The sequence below is a fragment of the Dasypus novemcinctus genome, chromosome 21 (assembly GCF_030445035.2).
Source record: "Dasypus novemcinctus isolate mDasNov1 chromosome 21, mDasNov1.1.hap2, whole genome shotgun sequence".
In the NCBI taxonomy this organism is placed as follows: Eukaryota; Metazoa; Chordata; class Mammalia; order Cingulata; family Dasypodidae; genus Dasypus; species Dasypus novemcinctus.
The window spans coordinates 60,850,369-60,871,760 of record NC_080693.1 but is presented as its reverse complement, the minus strand read 5'-3'; the positions used below and the strand labels follow the sequence as shown (position 1 = coordinate 60,871,760).

At 50.2% G+C, this 21,392-nt stretch overlaps 1 long non-coding RNA gene and 1 pseudogene across 1 annotated transcript; both read right to left on the bottom strand.

Moving 5' to 3' along the window:
- Positions 1–9,476: 9,476 nt before the first annotated feature.
- LOC101435705 (serine/threonine-protein kinase PAK 1-like) lies at positions 9,477–11,541 on the bottom strand (annotated as a pseudogene).
- Positions 11,542–16,595: 5,054 nt separating this feature from the next.
- On the bottom strand, positions 16,596–20,294 carry LOC139437167 (uncharacterized). Its single transcript, XR_011646882.1, has 2 exons — positions 20,052–20,294; positions 16,596–19,340 (listed from the first exon to the last, which is right to left on the bottom strand). It is a non-coding gene; the product is annotated as an uncharacterized lncRNA (long non-coding RNA).
- Positions 20,295–21,392: the final 1,098 nt, after the last annotated feature.

The following is a 21,392-nucleotide window of genomic DNA, read 5'->3' as shown; positions in this document are numbered from 1 at the left end:
GCAATTGTGAGTAATACCACTGTGAAAATTGGTGTGTAAATACCTGTTCAAGTCCCTGCTTTCAATTCTTTTGGATATATACCTAGTAGTGGAATTGCTGAGTCATATGGTAATTCTATACTTAGCTTTCTGATAAATTGGCAAGCTGTTCCAAAGTGATTGCACCATTTTACACTCCCACCAAAAATGAAGCAATTTTTCTATTTTTCTACATCCTCTCCAACACTTGTAATTTTACATTTAAATAGTAGTCATTCTAGTGGGCGTGAAATGGTATTTTATTGTGGTTTTGATTTGCATTTCCCTCATAGCATGATGTTGAGCATCTTTTCATGTGCACTATAGCCATTTATATAACCTCTTTGGAGAAATGTCTATTCAAGTCTTTTGCTCATTTTTAAATTGGGTTGTCTCTTTATTGTTGAGTTGTGAGATTTCTTTAAATATTCTGGATAGTAAGCCTTTATCTGATATATGATTTCCAAATATTTTCTTCAATTGAGTAGGCTGTCTTTTCACTTTTGTGATAAAGTCCTTTGCTGCACAAAGATTTTAAATTTTGATGAGGTCTAATTTATCTTTTTTTTTCTTTCTTTTATTGCTTGTGCTTTGGATATAAAGTCCAAGAAAGTATTGCCTAACAGAAGATCCTGAAGGTACTTCCTTCTGTTTTCTTCTAGGAGTTTTATTGCCCTAGTTCTTATATTTAGATCTTTGATTCATTGTGAATTAATTTTTAATATGGTATAAAATAGGTATCTTCCTTCCTTCTTTTTTTTTTCTCCTTCATTCTTTTGCTTATGGATATCTAGTTTTTCCAGCACCATTTGTCGAAAAAGACTATTTGTTCCCAATTGAGTGGACTTGGCAGCCTTATCAAAAATCAATCGGCCATAGATATAAGAATCTATTTCTGAACTCTCAATTTGATTCCATTGGTCTATATATTTATCCTTGTGCCATCCCATGCTGTTTTTTTTTTTCCAAAGCTTTATTTATTTATTTATTTCTCTCCCCTCCCCCCCCACCCCAGTTGTCTGTTCTCTGTGTCTATTTGCTACGTCTTCATCGTCCGCTTCTGTTGTTGTCAGCGGCAGGGGAATCTGTGTTTCTTTTTGTTGTGTCAGCTCTCCGTGTGGGCTGCACCATTCCTGGGCAGCCTGCACTTTCTTTTGCACTGGGCAGCTCTCTTTACGGGGCGCACTCCTTGCGTGTGGGGCTTCCCTGCGCGGGGACACCCCTACGTGGCGCGGCACTCTGCGCACATCAGCACTGCGCATGGGCCAGCTCCACATGGGTCAAGGAGGCCCGGGGTTTGAACCACCGAACTCCCATGTGGTAGACAGACGCCCTAACCACTGGGCCAAGTCCGCTGCCCCCCATGCTGTTTTGACCACTGTAGTTTTGTAATAAGTTTTCCAGTCAGGTAGTGTGAGTCCTCCAACTTTTGTTTTACTTTTTTGAGAATATTTTGGCTATTCAGTGGCCCCTTACTCTTCCAGATATATTTGATGATTGGCTTTTCCATTTCTGCAGAGTAAGCTGTTGGAATTTTGATTGTGTTGAATCTGTAAATCATTTTGGGTACAATTTACGTCTTGGCAGTACTTAGTCTTCCAGTCCATGAACAAGTAATATCCTTCCATTTATTTACATTTTCTTTGATTTCTTTTTAGCAAAGTTTTGCAGTTTTCCATATGTAAGTCCTTTATATCCTTGTTTAAATTTATTTTGAGATATTTCATTCTTTTAGTTGCTATTGTAAATGGAGTTTTTTCCCTGATTTCCTCCTTAGATGCTCATTACTAGTATACAGAAACACTACTGATTTTTGTGTGTTGATCTTGTACCCTGCCCCTTTGTTGAACTTGTTAATTAGCTCTAATAGTTTTGTTATAGGTTTTTTGGGATTTTCTATACAGAGGATCCTATCATCTGCAAATAGTGTAAGTTCTACTTCTTCCTTTCCAATTTGGATGGCTCATTTCTCTTTCTTGCCTAATTGCTCTGGCTAAAACTCCCAGTTCAATGTTGACTAATAATGGTGACCGTGGGCATCCTTGTCTTGTTCTGGATCTTAGAAGGAAAGCTTTCAGTTTTTTACCAATGAACATGATGTTAGCAGTGGGGTTTTTCATATATGCTCTTTACCATATTGAGGAAGTTTCCTTCTACTCCTATTTTTCTAAGTGTTTCAAGAAGGGATGCTGGATTTTGTCAAATGTCTTTTCTTTGTCAAACGAGATGATCATGTGTTTTTTTTCCCCTTCGTTTTGTTAATGTGGTATGTTATATTAGTTGATTTTCTTATCTTGAGCCACCCTTGCATAGCTGGAATAAATTCCATTTGGTGTGGAATATAATTCTTTTAATGTGCTGTTGGATTGGATTTACTAGTAATTTGTTGGGGACTTTGCATCTATATTTATAAGAGATATTTGTCTATAATTTTCTTTTCTTGTAGTGTCTTTATCTGGCTTTGGTATTAGGAGTTACCTCTGCCTTGTAACAATAAGACAGGAGAGAGCTTTTTAGAATAATCATGGTTAGTACTTGGTCTTCTGACAAGTACTTGCACAGGATGAAGAATTCAGTGCTTTGAGGGAAGTGGATGTGGCTCAACTGATAGAGCATCCACCTAGCATATAGGAGGTCCAGGGTACAAACCCAGGGCCTCATGACCCATGTGGTAAGCTGGCCCTCTCTCAGTGCTGATGCGTGCAAGGAGTGCCTTACCAAGCAGGAGTGTCCGCTGTTTTGGGGAGCCCCATGTGCAAGGAGTGCACCCCACAAGGAGGGCTGCTCCATGCCAAAAAACCGCAGCCTGCCCAGGAGTGGCATCGCACACATGGAGAGCTGACGCAGCAAGATGACACAACAAAGAGACACAGATTCCTGGTGCCACCGAGAATGCAAGCAGACACAAAACACACAGCAAATGGACACAAGAGAGCAGACAACTGGTGGGGTGGGGGGAGGGGAAGAGAAATAAAAAATAAAAATAAATCCTTAAAAAAAAAGAACTTAGTACTTCGAGCATGTGATTCTTTAAGCTTCACAGTACAACTAGAAAGAACTGGGAAGTGGATTTGGCCCAATGGGAGGTTCAAGGTTCAAACCCAGGGCCTCCGGACTTGTGTGATGAGCTGGCTCATGTGCAGTGCTGATGTGCGCAAGGAATGCCATGCCACGCAGAGATGTCCCCTGTGTAGGGGAGCCCCACACGCAAGGAATGCTCCCTGTAAGGAGAGCCACCCAGGGCAAAAAAAGTACAGCCTGCCCAGGAATGGCACCACACACACGGAAAGCTGACACAGCAAGATGACGCAACAGAAATGAGACACAGATTCTGGGTGCTGCTGACACAAGCTGACACAGAAGAACACACAGTGAGTGGACACAGAGAGCAGACAATTTGGGCGGGGGGGCAGGGAAGGGGAGAGAAATAAATAAAAAATAAATCTTTAAAAAGAAAAGAAAAAGAAAGAACTATCCAACTCCGCAGTCCTTGATTTCCTCATTACCTTCATATTTTCCAGTGGCAGTGGCCTCTTAGTCCCCCAAAGCCATGTTGTCAATGGATACTTCATTCCAAAGTGAAGGTGGTAATTTACTGAACTATTTTATCAGAGCATGATGGACTTCTAGAGTTCCGTATTTTAATAAGAGCTGAATTTTCACTGCTTTTAGGCCCATCTAGGCCAGTTAACCAATCTGATTCTCACATCATTCATTCAGTGAATTTCATTGGAGAAATACATATTCAATTTCTGTCTATTCTAGACACTGTTCTAGGTACTTGGGATAAATCAATGAACAAAAAAGCCAAAGATTCCTACCTGCATGGAGCTTACATTATAGGCAGGGGAGAAGGGGAGGAAACAACAGATGTAATAAATAAGTAAATACATTTGAAGAGGATAAGTGCAAAAAGAAGTAGGAAATGGTAAGGGGGATTAGAGTGGTGTGGTAGCATGGGGAGGGTTGCAACGTTAAGTAGGGTGGCCAAGGTCAGATTCATTGAGAAGGTGAGATGTAAGCAATGGCTTGATGGAGGTGAGGGAGGCTGTACTGTTTGAGTCTTTTCTGGTTGTCAGAAAATCCAGTTCTTAAAGTAAACCTATTCCTGTGCCTGTAAACTGACTGTCGATAGGGTCTTTTGATTAGATCACTTTCTATGTACTTACTATGTACCAGATACTGTGCTTACTACTTTCTATGGATTACCTTCTTTAAATCTCACATCAATCTTATGATGCTGTCCATATCTCCCTTTTTTAAAAAAAAGATTTATTTTATTATTTATCTCCACTTCCTTCCTTCCCCCCCTCCCGTTGTCCGCTCTCTGTGTCCATTTGCTGTGTATTCCTCTGTGTCTGCTTGTATTCTTGGCAGCATCGGGAATCTGTGTCTCTTTTTGTTGTGTTATATTGCTGTGTCAGCTCTCCGTGTGTGCAGCGCCACTCCTGGGCGGGCTGCACTTTTTTTGTGTGTGGCAGCTCAATGTGGGGAGCACTCCTTGTGTGTGAGGCTCCCCTGTGCGGCGGACACCCCTGTGTGGCACGGCACTCCTTGCGCGCAGCAGTGCTGCACACGGGCCTGCTCAACACATGGGCCAGGAGGCCCTGGGTTTGAACCCTGGACCTCCCATATGGTAGGCGGACTCTCGGTCAGTTAAGCCACATCTGCTTCCCCATATCTCCTTTTTATGCACAAGGAAATTTGGTTTAGAGAGATTAAGTGACTTGCCAAAAAGATCATACACCTCTTAAACAGTGGAAACAGGATTTGAATCTGGGAAATCTGACCTCATGAAGCTGGAGTTATTATGCCCATTTTACAGATGAGAAAACTCTAGCTCACAGAGGTTAAGTACTTGTGCAAGGCCACAGAGCTTATAAGTGACCAAGCAAAGATTCAAATCCAGTTTGGCCTGGCTCCAAAGCTGGTGCTCTTATTCCTACTCTCTCTGGTCCCAAACAATTATTAAAGCTCCACTGGATATAGAGACAAGCAACTTCCATAAGCAGAAGCTTGTCAGAAATGTCCTACATGAGAAACAATGTCCATACGAAGAGCTGAGATTAAGATGGGTGGCTTCCCATATCTGGATTCTTTCCTGGGATCTCGTTTCCTCTGGAATGGCCTAGTCTGTGCTTGCCAAGGGAAGGAACAAGGATGATGAATAGTTTCTCAGGATCCTTTTGGCTCCAACACCCTATTATATCCACACTTGTAAATCTTGAGAGCTTTGATCTCCTGGACTTTCCCTTCTCCTGGGAGACTCTCTTCTTGTGGAGGCAGCTGTTGGCCCACCTGGCCTTGGGGCCATGGTGCACTTTCCCAATCTCAGGCCCAAGAAGGAACAAAATCATTTCCCTTCTCTCTTCCTCTTTCTATGCCAGAGAAAAACTGTGACTCTCTAGGGGGCTTTAACAAAATCAACAGAAAAGTTCAAGGAAATGAACCAATAAAAAACCAAAACCCAGAAGAAACAGCAAGGTTTGAGGTTAAAAGACAGCGAGGAAAGGTAAGGCAAGGGGTCCTCCAAGCTGCCTCTTAATGGAAACCTAATTGGAGTCCTTAACTATTTTATTCCTACACTAGGTCATTTATTCATTTTTTCCACAGAATTTTTGGGTGTCTATTTTGTGTCAGGGATTGGGAATAAGTAAAATTGTGAACAGGTGAGGGATGTGCCCTTGTGGGGCTCACCATCTAGGGCCAGAGGAGTTGTTGCTTAATAGTGGGGTGAATGAGACCAATGATGGGAGGGCACAGGGGGCCGTGAAGGCAGAGGGTCTCCTGTGATGGGTGTGGGGCAGAGGCGTTTCATATGACATCTCATCTGTTTCTCATAACCTCCACATGATATAGATATCGTTGCTTCCATTTACACATGAGGAAACTGAGACTTAGAGAAGGCCTGACTCCAAACCACCCATCTGGCCTCTAACAATTTTTAGCTCTTTCTAAGGTCAAAGGTGGGCTTCTGATGAACAGAGGGAGCTGTTTTGAGACAACTGTGCAAGTGACTAAGAGCGGCCTCTGTGACCTCTGGCCTCAGTTTCCCCCAGAAGACACTGTGCCTGAGCTTGTTAAAGGAGTGAATGAGCAAACAACTAAAGAAGGAATGAGGGCACTGGTCCAGATGGTCCCCAAGGACCCTCTGCACCAACACTCTCTGCTTCTGGCCCTTATAACCCGTGGGAGGCGTGATCTTCCTGAGCCTTCTCTACCCAGGAGCCTCTTGATCCACCTTTGCTGCCACAAGGCCCTTCAGCCTCAGGGACATGCCGTTCTCACAACTCAGGTCAGACCCATCCAACATTATTCCTTTCTATTCACATCAGCATGACTAAGTCATGTTGGGGATTGTCAGAAGGAATTTTTGTCAAGACGAGGGAAAACTCAGGGAAGTGAATCAAGAAACACAAAACTGTAAGAGTTGAATTTGATAGGGTGGAAGTGGGGAGAAATGCTGTTTCCTCTGAGCTCTCTGCTCATTGAGAGCCCTGAGGGGAGCCCCTGACTGCCTTTAACAGGTGGTTGACTCCTTCATGGAACCTGGACCTGGAGGGCCCGCTCTGCTGCAGGCACTTGCTAGTTGTTGGGGCTGCAACGGCGACCCGGATGGACACAGGCTCTGTCCCCAAAGAGTCTCATGGGGGATACAGACAAGTAACAGCAACCATTATGGGCAAGGCCAGGGACTTTTGGGGCACACAGCAGGAGTGCCTCACCCAGTTTTGGGAGTCAGGGAACATTCCAGGGAAGAAGTGCTGGGCTGAGACCTGAAGGATGCATGGGATTTATCCTGGTGGTTTGGTGGAGTTGCAGTGTATGTGCCAGGTGGGGCTGGCAGGGGGTTTCTGGGCACGGGAACTGATTCTGTGAAGGCCTGGAAGTGAGACTGAATGTGGCATAATCAAGGTACTAGAAAATGTCTCCTGGGCTATAATGCGGAGTGTGGGAATAGGGGGGCAAATCATGGATGACTGACTGGGTGGGCCACGATGAGGAGACTGGGCCATGACCTGACCATATCCCAAGGGATAAACCCCAGGTGGAGAATGGCTCTGGAAATAAGACAGTTTGGAAAGAGGTCTCCATTCCTGTCTCTAGAAGCTGTAGTAGGACTGGGGAGAATCGCCTGTCAAATTCTGAGTACCCATTTTCTCTGAGTAACTTCCAGGGCTGGACCATGTTACTGCTTCAACAGCCGCCTGTGTGCACCTGTCACACCCCGTCACTGGTGAGGTTCCCCCTTCCCAGCTGAGTGCTGTATGCCTGGGTTGGGCTTCCCTACTCCCCCCAGGAGTGTGCTCCATTGACAACAACGTGATCATCTCTGTCATCGCCGTCTCTACCTCCGCCCCTTCCTCATTGCTACGGCCACTGGACCTCTTCATGCTTTTCCATAAGTAAGGCAGGCCTTTACATCAGTTGTCTACTTTATTTCCCACAAGCAGCAAAACTTCACAGATGGGAAACTCAGGCTCTGAGAGAGGATGCACCTCAGCTGTTGGAGGATCTGGATTGGTCTGACATCCAAACCCATCCTCGTCATTGCCCCATGCCACCCAAAAAGATCATGGTGTCCCTACCGAGTGCAGAGAGGAATACCTCCCACGAGCAGAAAATCTTTGGAAAGCACGTGGCCACAAAAGAACAGCAAGACCCTGTCTCAGTTACTTCTTGTCTCTGGGCCTCAGGTTCCTTACCAAAGAGCCTCGGTGTGTGGAACAAATGGAGTGGTGATGAAGGAAGGAGGGCGTTGGGGCAGGTGGTCTCCACTGACTTTCAGAGCCATAGAAAATCTATCTATGACTCAATCTTTCAGAACTTTCTCTGCCCCTGGGGGCTCACATCTGCTGTTGCCAGCTCCCTCAGCCCCAGGGTCATGCCTTTCTCCCTTTTCTCATGTCCAAACATGTACAAAACTAAATCCCTTCCCTCTGTTCCCCAGAGCATGACTAAAACTTGCTGGAATTTTCCTAGGGAACTTCTGTCAGCCCGAATGGAAGCTTCAGGTAAATTCAAAGGAAACAAAGAAAATTCAAAACCTACAGCAAATAGTAATGTTTGCAGTACAGAAAGGGGGAAGGGTGCTCAAAGCATCCTCTTCATAATCATCCCTTGCTGGATGCCCTTCTTGAATTCTAAGGGCCTTTGGATTTTCCAATGAATGTTCCCTGTCATCATTAACAATGTATGTTAATAAAAAGAAAATAAGCTCAAATGAAACAAAACTTGTTTCTTTATTTGCAGGTATTTTTAGAGCCTTTCTTTTCCTTCCTCTCCCTCCCTCCCACTCTCCCTTTCTTTCTTCCTTCCTTTTGTTACTTTCTGATAGGTAAGGGGTCCTATAATGGAGGACCACAGACACAAAGACAGCAGGAAGTAGCAAACATCCCCAACACCTAGTGCAAATATTTCCATTTGCAGAGAGGTTGGCCATGCCCATCTTACAAACAGGGTCCCCTCACAGCTGGCAAGGTATCATCTCAGGTCCTGGACCAAAAGCAACCCTGGTACCAAATCCATTCAAAACTAACATGTAGTCTCAGATCTGCAGACCCATCTCTTTGACCCAAAGATTCAGCCATCAGAAGATCTGAGCTAATCAGTCAGCTCCTTACCTTGGATGGACAAAAGGGATGAGTTCTCAAAACATGGCACAAGCCCAGCTGAGAGGTGCTGATGCTCCACCTTGCTCTAAAATCAGCTCAATTTCCCCCCTGACTTCTCGCACTCCTCTCACCCACCATGCGCCCTAGGAGACTTCCCGATGTTATAAACAAGTACGGAATGGGGGCAGAAGCCTAGGGAATGCAGGGAATCAAGAGCTGCTACATTACCCAAGACCATTTCACAGGAAATAACATGGGAAGCACTATTGGGTCAAGGTTTCCCCAAACAGCTGCTAGAGACACACATAAAGAAAAATATGGGAGCCAAAGTCCTGGTCCACAAAGCTGAGCCACTTCATGTCCCTGGCAGATTATCAACCCCCATGGCATCCTGCAAGCTGTTTCAGGTTCCAAGTATAACGAAGTGTTTGGGCAGTTCAGTCACAGAACAGCAGCACTAAAGAAATTTCAACTGATTACAAAGTGATAATGTTAACAAGCCATAAATTTATATAGTCAAGAACTGATTTGGTGGGGGGAAAAGACTTTGCTATGTAGAAATAGGAGTCCAATTTTATTCATAAAAACCCTTGATAATAAAACCACTCTTACCTCCACAATTTGGAGGGAAATTTCTTATTTAGGAACGGCCATGATCTGATTAGTCATACCAGTTGCGGTTCTCTTCAAAGCTGGGCACATGTCTCCCAAGGACTGTCTTGAGAGCTCTTGACCGGGAAATGGGAGGAGCAAGGCAAGAAAGGGCACGAAGGGTTGGAAATTCTGAACTGAGCATTTATTTCACAGAAGTCTTGGCACAATGAGGCTGAAGTGAGTGTGGCATTAGTGGTTGTTCTTGCTTGCCTCCTTTGCTATAGCAATCAGCGGAGTGAGGCTGGAGAGGGGCTTGGCAATCTTCAGAAGCGGATGCTGTAGCAGCTCTTTAGCTGAGCCTCTCTTCTCCCCATCCACGTCATGACAGTGATTCAGAAAGTCCAGGAAGATAGCTGACAGCTTCTCAGGGCTCTGAAGCTCTGGAGTGCCGTTGGTGGCAATGAGGTACAAGGCTCTCAGAGGGTTTCATTGAGGTATGGGGGTTCCCCTTCAGTCATTTCAATGGCCATGCTGTCCAGGGACCAGATGCCAACCTTGGAGCCATAGGCCTCCCGTGTCACAACTTCTGGTGCCATACATGGTTCCCACCATGGTGTTCTGTTTGCTCTGCTTGGGGGTGATTTGGGTAAGGAATCCAAAATCAGTTAGCTTGACAGAGCCATCCATTCCCAACAGGATGTTGTCATTTTTGATGTCTCTGTGAAAGTGAATGACCTGAGTTGAATGCAGAAACTCCAGAGGCTGCAGACACTCATGGCACACAGCTGCAATGTGGCCTTCATCCATGCAGGTTTCCATCACTATTGCGGAAGCAGAGAGATTCAATAATCGTGTATGGAAAGCCAGGACTCAGTAATAATTTTGGGAAGGAAAAAATTTATTTACAACCGGCCAGGTTTGGGAACTTTTCTGTTAAAAAACCTGAGCCCCAAATAAGATTTTCAGGTTCTTTTTATACAGAGGATGTAGGAGTGAAGAGTCAAATGGTGCTTTGTTTGAGTGCTAGATAAGCTTGAGTTAACACATATTTCCCACATTCCAGGTAGGCTTGAATTGACATATTTACTTTGCATCCTTCCTGAATAGTCCCAGTCTACAGAGCCTATATCACTTAATTGGCTTTCCAGGACTAGAGTGGTCGACATGGTTATTAAGGGCAGGGCTGCAGTTTCTTATTGTTTGACACATACAGTCCAGGGTATTCATGAAGAGATGTACAGCCCCCACACGTAGCCCATATCATCACCATATCTGTCAAAGAGCCTCCTGCCAAGTATTCCATGGCAACCCACAGTTCAGCAACCACAAGATAACTGGTCCAAGAAGTTCACGATATTCTGGTTCTTGTTTTCCGTCATAACCAAAATCTCATTAATAATCAGCTCTTTATTTGACTGCTGCTGAAGGTTCATTTGCTTAATGGCCACCTCCTGTCTGTGGCCACATCTATTGCACTGTACACAGTACATGAAGCACCTTGCCTGATCTTTGCAAATCGTGTGTATTTCTTTGTAGGCTTGCTCATGCTCACTATGTGCCATAGTTTCTCCAAGATCTCCTCATAAGACATTTTAGGCTCCCTCTGTTTCTCAGTATTCCGTGTCAGAGCATCTACCTGAGTGGTGGTATTCTCTGTAGGCGAGATGGGAGAGGTAGCCATATCCTGGGTTGGAGTAACAGGAAGAGGTTCCATCATGGACCATGTGTATACTGATTTTGTGTGCTCTGGCTGTGGAACTATCACTGGAGGTGGGGTAGCATCATCATCATCATCATCTTCTTCTTCTGAAACCTACAGATGTCTCAGATACAGTCTTCACTTTCAAAATGTTTGAAGAATTATAATCCTCAGCTTATTTATCTGTAAGCCCTTGTATTTCTGGTGGTTGGAGATCTCTGAGTTGTAAAATTCCAATGCACCCAAAATAGCCTGGGGTTTTTCTTCTGCTCCGACTTGGTGATGTTTGATGACTGAAGCAAACGGGCCCCCTGCTTTGGCAGCCCCGTGAACTCCCCTGTGACAGCATCAAAACCAACGTGACCCGTGTGCTCAAAAACTGAAGGAAGAGACTTCTCTGGCTGTTCCTTTTCCTTTTTATCTGTTTTATCTCTGAGTAAGATGGCTGGGTAAAATTGGCCCTTCTTTTTCTTCTCCTCTGGGCTTGGAGGCAGAGATTTGGACCTGTGGTTTCGTGTTCCAGCGACTCTGCAAGTCAGCACCAATCACAGCGCTGGTGTTTCTCATTGGAGGGGCTGGGGGTTTGTGTTCAACGTCCAGGTGGTGGTGGGACATTGTTACCATTAGCAGCAGCTGCTTGCGCTCGACTGGCAGGATTGGACGCCTTCTCCCTCCCTGGGGACACTTCACTTTCTCACTCTCTCCTTCTGGGGCACAGCGCTCAGTGCCACCCTTACCTACCATGCTTAGGCCCGGCTGGAGTCCCCTCAGGGCCCGGAATCTTCGAGGGAGCTGGGCCATGAGGGTGGGGGCGGGGTGGTGGGGAGGAGGAATCGGCCACCTGGTGGTGGTTCTGGGTGGGGGTGGGACGTGAAGGGGCTCGGGTGGCCCCTGAGGGAAGAGGTGGGAAATCGATGAGGAAACAGACTTCTTGGTGGGGTGGGGGTGGGGTGGGGAGCTCCCGCTCCATCAAGAAGGGATGGAGAGGGAAACGGACTTTGGCCCAGTGGTTAGGGCGTCCGTCTACCACATGGGAGGCCCGCGGTTCAAGCCCCGGGCCTCCTTGACCCGTGTGGAGCTGGCCCATGCGCAGTGCTGATGTGCGCAAGGAGTGCCCTGCCACACAGGGGTGTCCCCCGCGTAGGGGAGTCCCACGCGCAAGGAGTGTACCCATAAGGAGAGCCGCCCAGCGCGAAGGAGGGAGCAGCCTGCCGAGGAATGGCGCCGCCCACACTTCCCGTGCCGCTGACGACAACAGAAGCGGACAAAGAAACAAGACGCAGCAAAAAGACACAGAAAACAGACAACCGGGGGAGGGGAGGGGAATTAAATAAATAAAAATAAATCTTTAAAAAAAAAAAAAAAAAAAGAAGGGATGGAGAGTCTCTTGTTTTCTTAAAGTGCTTTGTGGGAAGCAGATTTGGCCCAATGGCTAGGGCGTCCGCCTACCACATGGGAGGTCTGCGGTTCAAACCCAGGGCCTGCTAACCCATGTGATGGGCTGGCCCACATGCAGTGCTGATGCGTGCAAGGAGTGCCCTGCCACGCAGGGGTGTCCCCCGTGTAGGGCAGCCCCACGCACAAGACATGCGCACCGTAAGGAGAGCCGCCCAGCGCGAGAAAAGTGCAGCCTGCCCAGGAGTGGTGCACAGAGAGCTGATGCAGCAAGATGATGCAACAAAAAGAGACACAGATTCCGGGTGCTGCTGACAAGAATACAAGTGGACACCGAAGAACACACAGCGAATGGACACAGAGAGCAGACAACTGGGGTGGGGGGGAGGATGGCGGGGAAGGGGAGAGAAATTTAAAAAAATTAAAAAGTGCTTTGTGAGTTTCTAAGAGGGGGTTGCGTCATCCCGCCGTTCCTTGACTGCTTTGACCAGAGGTGAGTCCCACGGTGGGTGGGAAATGCTGGTGACTTCTGGTGCTCCCCCCAGGACACCCTTTCCCAGCAAAGACTCAAGGAAGGGCCTTGCCATTGTCCCAGCAAATACCTGTGTGAGTTTATCAAGCCCCATTTTCTCACTAATGTTTTCACAATTGTGCCATTGTGCCCCTGAGCCGGGTACCTTCTTCCTTTGCAGCGTGTGCTGCAAGCACTATATTGTTAGAGTAAAGACTCAGAGTTTAACGACTCCCATTGGTAATGCCTCTGCTACGTCCCAGGTACCGTCCCAGGCACATTAGATAGGCTGCTTCAGTATCTCCTCCAACCACAATTTGAGAAAGGTCTTTCTGTCTCAGGACCGTGACACTTGCCCAAGGTCATACAGTTAATAAGTGACAGGGCCTATATTTGAGACAAAGGCTGGCCTGGCTCTAAAGAAGGTGCTTTTGGCAGCACCTGGACCCGTCAGTCCCCTCGCCTGGACGGGGAAGACCCCCAGTCAGTTCTCAGCGACAGCAGTGCAGACAGGCAGGAACTAGCTGGGTTAACTTCTCAACAAGTCACTTCTCCTTGTGGAGAGTCTGCGTCTGTGCTGAACGAACATACTTCTCAAGCATGACTGATGCAAGAAGGAGATCAAGGACCCTCTGGCTGTACAGACTTACCACCCCTAAACTCTCAGCTCAGAAAATCGGCATTCCTCAAGCTTTCTCCTCCCCTCGGGGCTCGCCTAGCTCTTCCAGAAGTCATGTTTCCCTCCGCCGCAGGGGAAAGCTGTTCAGAGTTTTCTCTTAGGCTCAAACAGTAACATACCACCCCCCACCCCCCCACCCCAACCCCTATGGTACATCAGACTGTGGAATTTTCTCCTGTCAAATTTCTAGAGCGATCTCGAAAGCTACTGAGAGGTACATTTCTTACGTGTGTAGACCTGCTGTGAGAGGGAGGCAGCAAACCCTGATCCTCTCCCAGAGTATCCCCCTCCCTCAGGTGTGTACTTGGGGAGAAATTGCTGTTCAGAGAAGTTCAGTGGCTAAAGGGAAGGGCAAGTGGAGGAGGGAGTCTGGATTCAGGCCGGCATTCGTGGGATTCCAAGGCTGAGGGGATTTCCTTACTGTACCCTGGCCCAGCCCCTGGAGAGGAGTCAGGATTGTTTTCAGGTCTCATTTGATATGCTTCTCGTTTGCCCAGCTGCCTGTGGCTTGATCTCCCAAGGGCCCCGCTAATGCTCCCCCCAGTAGAACTGGGCTTCAGGGGACCATCATATTCTGAGCAGTTTTTGCACACCTGGGCTACCTTGTGTTTCTGGCAGGAGGGTGTGCTGAGGGACCTGGGGAGGGCAGGTAGTTCATCTGGGAAGGTAAGGGCAGTTTCCATCAACCCCAGCCTCCTTCACAGCTGTGGCTACAGCGGCCTCTTGTGGCCACTTTACACACAAGGAACTTGATAAACTACAACCTCAGAGCTGGAAGGGAAAGGATCTTTCTTACCTTAGAGTTTGCCTTCTCCACTCCCTTGTTGCCCAGAGAGGGAGAGACACATGCCTAGGGCCACACAGCTAGAATCCACATCTTTGGACCTCTAGCCCTCCTGGGGCTTTCTCTTGTACCACTCTCAGCGCCATGCCCCTTTGCTGTCCACAGGGAGGGGAGGGGGCATCCTGGCGTGGAGGGCCTGCCCCCTTTCCCAGGCAGGCGCCCCCTGACTTTCCTGCTTCTTCCAGCCTTGCCCGTTCCGGGCTGAGAGGGTCAGACCTGCAGTAAGTCAGGGCGGGAAGAAGGAATCTGCCTGGTAGCTGGGTGGCGAGTCCCTGTGCAGCCCCCAGGAGGCGCTGTTCCACCACGTTGGCGGCCCCAGCACCTCCTCTACAGCAGGTGCTGGGTGCGGGGCGAAGCTGAGGCCTGCTGGGGCTGGCAGCCTGCCCTGTCCAAAGCTGTGGCTGGCTGCAAAGTGGACACCACCCTCTCCTCTGACCTATCCTGCAACCCCCTCGGCCAAACTGCTCTTTCCAAATTCTGCACCTTCTCTTTGCACCTCTGAGTGGGCCTGGGAGGTGGGCAGGGCAGGCCATTGTCCCTGTTACGTAGATAGGGGAGCAGTTTCAGAGAGGCTGAGGGACTTGCCCAAGGTCAGCCAATGGGTTGGACTCATCCAGGGCATGGGGCTTGGAATCCAGGGCTCTTTCCCACACCACTTGCCATGTCCCCTGAGTTCGGCTCCTGGTAAGGTGTGCTGTAGCAGAATGTAGGGGACTTGGAGAGTCAGCTCCACTAAGACCTGCCTGTGCGGCCTTAGGCAAGTCACTTAACCTCTCTGAGTCTCAGTTTCATCATCTGTAAAATGGGCGGTGACCATCTCCCTTGGAAGGTTGTTGAAAGGAATGGACAGAATGGAGGTAAAGAGACAAGAGAGTGCCTGATCGACCGGGTGGGCAGAGTTGTACGTGTGGGGCTGCTGGCCTGACCTCCGGCTCACCCTGGAGGCCCAGATGGAATGTCAGCCCAGCTATTCCTCCCGGGGCAGGGGCGAGCTGCCGGAGACTCAGGCGTGCAGAGTGTGGCTGGTGGGCATCGCTCAGGCTGCTGGGAGCTGTGCAGAGCCGTGACGGGGTCAGGGAAGGGGCAGGTGCGAGGGAGGTGGGTGAGTCACCGGCTAGTGCAGGCTCTGCGGTGGGATGGGGTAGGAGAGCAGGGGCTGGGCCGGGCCAGGCCGGGCCTGGCGGTGCCGGGCCCTGGGATACCAGGCCGGGAGGCAGCCCTGCTGGGCGGGGCCAGGGTGTGGCGCCTCGCCAGTCCCAGCACCGCCAGCCCCTGTCCTGCCCTTGCTCCCCAGGAGAAGGAGGAGAAATGTAGCTGGGGCTTCTCTGTGCGTGGGTCTGTGTGGGAAACGGGGTCCAGAGCTGGGGGTGACCGCCCGGCTGCTTTCCTCCTGCATCCCTGGCCCCTCCTGCTCTCCGCACCTTGCTAAGGCCTTCCCTCTTGCCTATGTGGGCCACTGGGGATCCAGGAGAAGGTCCTGTGGGCCTCCTCCTGCCCCTGAGCAGGTCTTCATCTCAGACAGACAACAGACAGACAGACAGACCAAGCAGCGTCCACAAGCCTAAGGCATGCTGCAGCCACCCGGCATGCAGACTCCCACCTCCTGCATTTGTCAGGGTCCCTGAGCATGCGGTGGCCTCTTGGGGTTTGCTGAAGGGAGTTTAGAGAAGAAACTCTTCACAGAGGTGTGGACAGGAGCAGCAGGGGACAGGGACACATCAGGGAGTAGTGGGAGGGACCAGGAGGAGGGACCAGGGTTACGGGAGCAGGTGAGGGCTGTGGCTAGGGGAGGCCACCCCACAGGGGCCTGATGGGAGGGTGGGGAATAAACACCCGTCTCTCTCTCTCTTTCCACTCTCCTGGCTCCTGCTCCCATTGGCTGATCCCCACAGGTGCTCAGAGGGAAGGGAGCCTGGGAGGTGCAGAGATCAGCCTTCCAGGCCGGGGTGGTGGTGGTGGGGATGGGAGGTGGGGTGGGGGTGGGGGTGCAGAGAGGATGAAGAGCGGATCGGGAAGGCTCAAGGGAGGAGTCTCAGCACGACACGTTCCTGGGCATGTGGAGGAGAAGGGACCCAACTAACTCTCACCCAGGCGGGAAGAGGCCCGTGCCCAGGAGAGCTAAGAGAAAGCTCCAGAGGCCCTCACAGGACTGTGTTCGGGCGCCGGTGCCAGGGCTGGCAGGGGAGGTGGCACATCGGTGTCCTCTAGCTGCTGTGACAAACAGCCACAAACTTAGTGGCTTAAAACAACACAGATTTATTATTTCACAGTTCTGGAGGTCTGAAGTCTGAAATGGGTCCAGGGGCTAAAATTGAGCTGTGAGCAGACCTGCATTCCGCGGACAGGATCCGTTTCCTTGCCTTTTCGGCCTCCCGAGGCTGCCGGTGGCCTTTTCTTCCTGGAAGCAGATGGCTCCAGAGGCTGCTTCCATCTCCGCATCTCCTCTCTCTGACTTTGACTCTCACCTCCCTCTCACGAAGACCCTTGTGATTCCACTGGGCCACCTGGCTCGTCCAGGACAACCCTCCCATCCCAGGATCCTTACCTCAATCGCATCGGCAGGGGCCCTTTTGCTACGTGAGGTTCCAGGGATAGGGACACGGTCATCGCTGAGGAGCCAGTTTCAGCCACCACCGAGGTTAGGGATGTACCCAAGGTCCATGTTGGGACCTGAGCCCGGGACCCTGGACTCACCATCGTGTCCCACCTCCAGGGGTGACGGGGTGAACGCCACACCCTGAACGATGGTGGGACCGGGGCGGGGTCCCTGGCCTGAGAGGAGGACCACCGTCAGCCTCGTGGTCCTCCTGCCGCCCCCTCCTCTCCAGGCCTGCACAGCTTTATTCCCACCCTTCTCACTGTCCGCTCAGGGGTGTCCTCGCTTCAGTCCCGTCCCCTTCCACTCCTGGGGCCCTGCTGTTGGCCGGCTCAGGAAGTCCCTAGTACGGGCCTGGCCTGGGGGGCTCAGGCCCACTCCCCGCCCTGCCCATACTGCCCTCCCCTGCTGGCCTCGCCCGCCTCACGCCTCCGACTCGCTCCTCGGATTGGCTGCCCCAGCCCCAGTGAACCGCTCCCTGCTCAACTCACCCCCTTCGTTCACACTTCCAGGCCTTTCCCAGCAGCTTTCTCTGCATCAGAAATGCCCTCCTGCTGCCCCTTCCTTACTCCTCAGCCTTCGAGGCTCAGTTCCTGGGGATACCGCCCTCCTGTTCCCCTTTCCCTCCTCCCCACCACACACAGAGGCAGACGGGGGCTCCCGCAGGAGCTTTTATAAAACGCCACACCCCAAGGTGGCTGTCCAGTGCAGCGATTATGCCATGTCACATTTAATCCTCACACTGGTTGTTACAGCGATCGACTATGGAGGGCCTGCGGCACGCCAAGCACTGCACGTCACACCCCACCAACCCTGTGAGCGTGGTGGTAGTGACCCCGTTTCTGAGAGTTTCAGTAACTGGCCTTGCATGACACAGCTTTAAAATGAATCCTCGGGGAGTGGGTGTAGCTCATCGGTTGAGCACCTGCTTCCCATATGAGGTCCTGGGTTCAATCCCTGGTACCTATATATATGTATATATATAAGTGGATGCTGGATCCGTGAACAAAGCCCGGGCTACCCCGGCCTCAGGGTCCATGCCCTCAACCTCATTCCGGGCACGCTAGGGCTTTCGTCCGCAGTTTACGAGGGAGGAAACTGAAGCTCCTCCGGGACGTTAGATAACCGGGCCAAGCTAACAAGCGGCACTTCAAAGGAGGCCCCTCTCGTTTCAAAGACCTCACTGGTCCCCGTCTCATCGCATGGGCATGTTTTCCTCCTAACTGCTGCCCTCTGCTCCTGGGGCCGGTTCTCTCTCCCCGCACCTGCTCTCTCACACTCTGGGGAGCTTCTGGGGGCTGGGCCGGCCTCATTGTCTATATTTTCTCCCAGCCCACCGTCTGACTCAGAGCACATGCCCAGCAGATGCGTGACTGATGCTTCCCAGGATGGCTTTGGGGAGAGAAGGGAACTTTTCAGGGAGGCTCTTTGCAGCCTCCAGGGTCCAGAAGGGCTGCAGGCTGTGAGATCCTGCTGGGCCCAGCCCCAGCCCATTCAGACTTCTTGACAGAACTGATTGCTCAACTTTTTTTTCCTAACAACTTATTTTACATATATGTTTTGGGAAGCGATGTGTAGTTCAACATTCAAAAAGGACAAAGACTGTAGAGAAAAAGTCAGTCTCTCTCTGCCCTCTGAATCCAGTCTCCAGCTGCCTTCCCAGGAAGCATCCCTTGCTACCACTTCCTTGTGCATCCTTCTAGAGATATCTTCTGCATTTGCAAACATATACGTGCATATATTCCCTGGACTACACATACAAATAGTGGTGAACTATGTACATTTGCTCTGCATTCTTCTGTTCGATGAAATATCTCGAACATCTTTCCTATCAGGAGTCTCGTGTCTTCCGTAGGCATCCATCAAACTGTGGTAGGCCAACTTGTTAGCTTGTAAGTAAGAGTCTCAGATTCTCACAGGTCTTGACAATTTGTCAGCTGGGCCAATGAAGGCTCAGACTACCTGAGATCAACGTCTCCCAGCAAACTATGTCTGGAACCAGGAGTCTTCCTCCACACGCCAATTTCTGGCAGGCCAGCCCAGCCCTCCCCGGCTGGAAGATCAGAGGCCCGTGGCTGATGGATCTTTGTGTCTCTCCAGTGCCTCCTGCTTGGTTTCAAAAGAGGTGTACAATGGAGCTCTTCCTTTGGACCCGTGGTTCTCAAACTCTAGGGAGCCCCAGAATCCCCCAAGGAACTTATTGGAAATGCAGACTTCTGGGGCTCACCTGCAGAGATTCCATCCAGTAACTCTGGGGCGGAGCCGGGCAGTCAGTGTTCTGAACAAGCACCACAGATGATTCTGTCGCAGGGGGTCTAAGGACTGCTGCTGCAGAGACCGGCTGCCGCCGAGAGCTTGCGTTCAGGGGAGTGAAATCCTTAAAGGGGGGCTGAGACAGATGGGCCGAGGTCAGCAAACAAATGGTGTTTGCTCTTGGAGTGATAAGGCTAGGATTAGGGGATGACAGAAGAAGGAGCGAAGGGAGTGCTGGGATGACCCAGCTGGGACAGGAGCCTTTGTGTTAGCAGCTTCAGGACATCCTGTACCTGGTTGGCTGACTCATCTGTCCCTTTGCATGTGGCAATGCTTGGCTCCCAAACCATTGTTGCCTTCTGCAGGTAAAAGGGCCTGACCTGCAGGGCCCTTCATTGCCTGGTCCTAACCAGCCTCTGCAGCCTCAGCTGCCACGATTCAGTGGTTAGTCCACAGGTCGCGGCTCTGCCACTGACCAAGCTCTAAGCTTAAGCAGGTTACCTTCAGTCTCCTAATCAGTCAAATAGGGATAACAACACACTCCACAGCATAGGAGAGTGAGGACCATCTAGAAAAGCCGGTGCATGCCACACCCGTGGACAGGGTCAGACACCCAGCCAGGGCTCCAGGACCCTCGGCCATTTTTACAGGACACTTTCTTGTTACTGGAATGGCCCGTGCCTCTGCCACCCCCTTCTCACCACATGCTCAGGTGCCCTCCCTGATCACCCAGGCCTCCATCCCTTGCTCCGAGGGCTGTGCTCCCCTGAGCTCCAGCAGCCCTCTGTCCCGCCTCTCCCCCAACCCTGCCCGCCACCTGTGCTGCTCAGGAGCCTGTAGTGTTTACCTCTTTCTCTTCCGTGAGCTCAGATCTTCCCTGGGGACAGACAGCCTGGAACCAGAGCACTCGCTTGCTTATCTCAGCTCGGCAGGAAGCCGTCTGGGGGGCCTCAGGCACGTGAGGCCCCATTCAGCTCAGTTTCCTGACCTATAAACTGAAGGAGCTGGGCTAAAGCAGCAGGCTTTGAGGTTTGGAAGAGGGAGAATCCCTTGCTTAAGCAAACTCTTACAGAAGGCTGGGCATGTTAAGCCAGTGAGAACCGGAATGCTTTGGGTTGAAGGAGTGTGTGTGTGTAAGTACGTGGGTGTGAATGTGGGTGGCAGCCACAGGTCTGCTCAGCTCCCACCTTCGGGCTCTGGATTCTGTAGGCCTAGAGGATTTCTACATTCCATCCTAACAAATCTAGTGCTTCTCTCCAATTCATTTTGTTAGGCTTGAGTAGAAGCTCAGTACTGGGGCCAGGGATTGAACCTGAGACCTCAGGTGTGGGAAGCCGGCACTCAACCATTGAGCCACATTGGCTCCCCTGAGTTGTTTTTTTCCGTTTGTTTGCTTGTTGTTTGTTTGTTATTTTTGTTTTGTTTTTAGGAGGCACGGGGAACTGAATCTGGCATCTCCCACGTGGGAAGCTGGTGCTCAACCACTTTAGTCACATCCATTCCCAGCACATTTTTTTTATTTTTATGGTCCAATAACTTACATTTAGAATTAGCCAGCTGGACTCAGTTTAATGATCCCACAAAATGTGGCCTTCTCAGCATCCTGCTCCACGTTGGAGCCCATGTGCACGGAGGAGTTGGTTCTTATGGGGCAGTGTGGCACGTCTGACAGTAAAACCCTGCAGCCTGTGCCCCCGGTCAGCATGGGCTTGCTCAGCAGGATCTTGGGTGACACCGTCATGTTGAAGTTGAGCTTGACCTTCTCCTGCTTGTCTATCTCAGCAGTGCCAGCACTGGGGTTGGTGGGATCGGGCTGGGAAGAAGCTCTATTCTTGATGTGGCCAAGGTCAACACCCTGATCAGGCCTGATGGAGAGAAGAAGGCATATGTTCAACTGGCTCCTGACTATGATGCTTTGGATGTTGCCAACAGAGCTGGGACCAGCATGTTTCTTAATGGTCAAAGTGAGGATAAGGATGAGATAAAATGGCAAGCATGGCAGGAATGGGAAGGTTAGGATCCCCACAGCTTCACCTCCCCCTCCTGGAACTCCAACCCTTCCTCGCGAAGCCCCAGACACAGGGTGCTCTGTTGGAAGGTGTTTGCTTGGTTTCTGTGTATCTGGAGCCTAGCTCTGTGTACACTGAGCCAGGCCTGCTGGCTCTGGTGGATGGTTTGGTCCCCATGG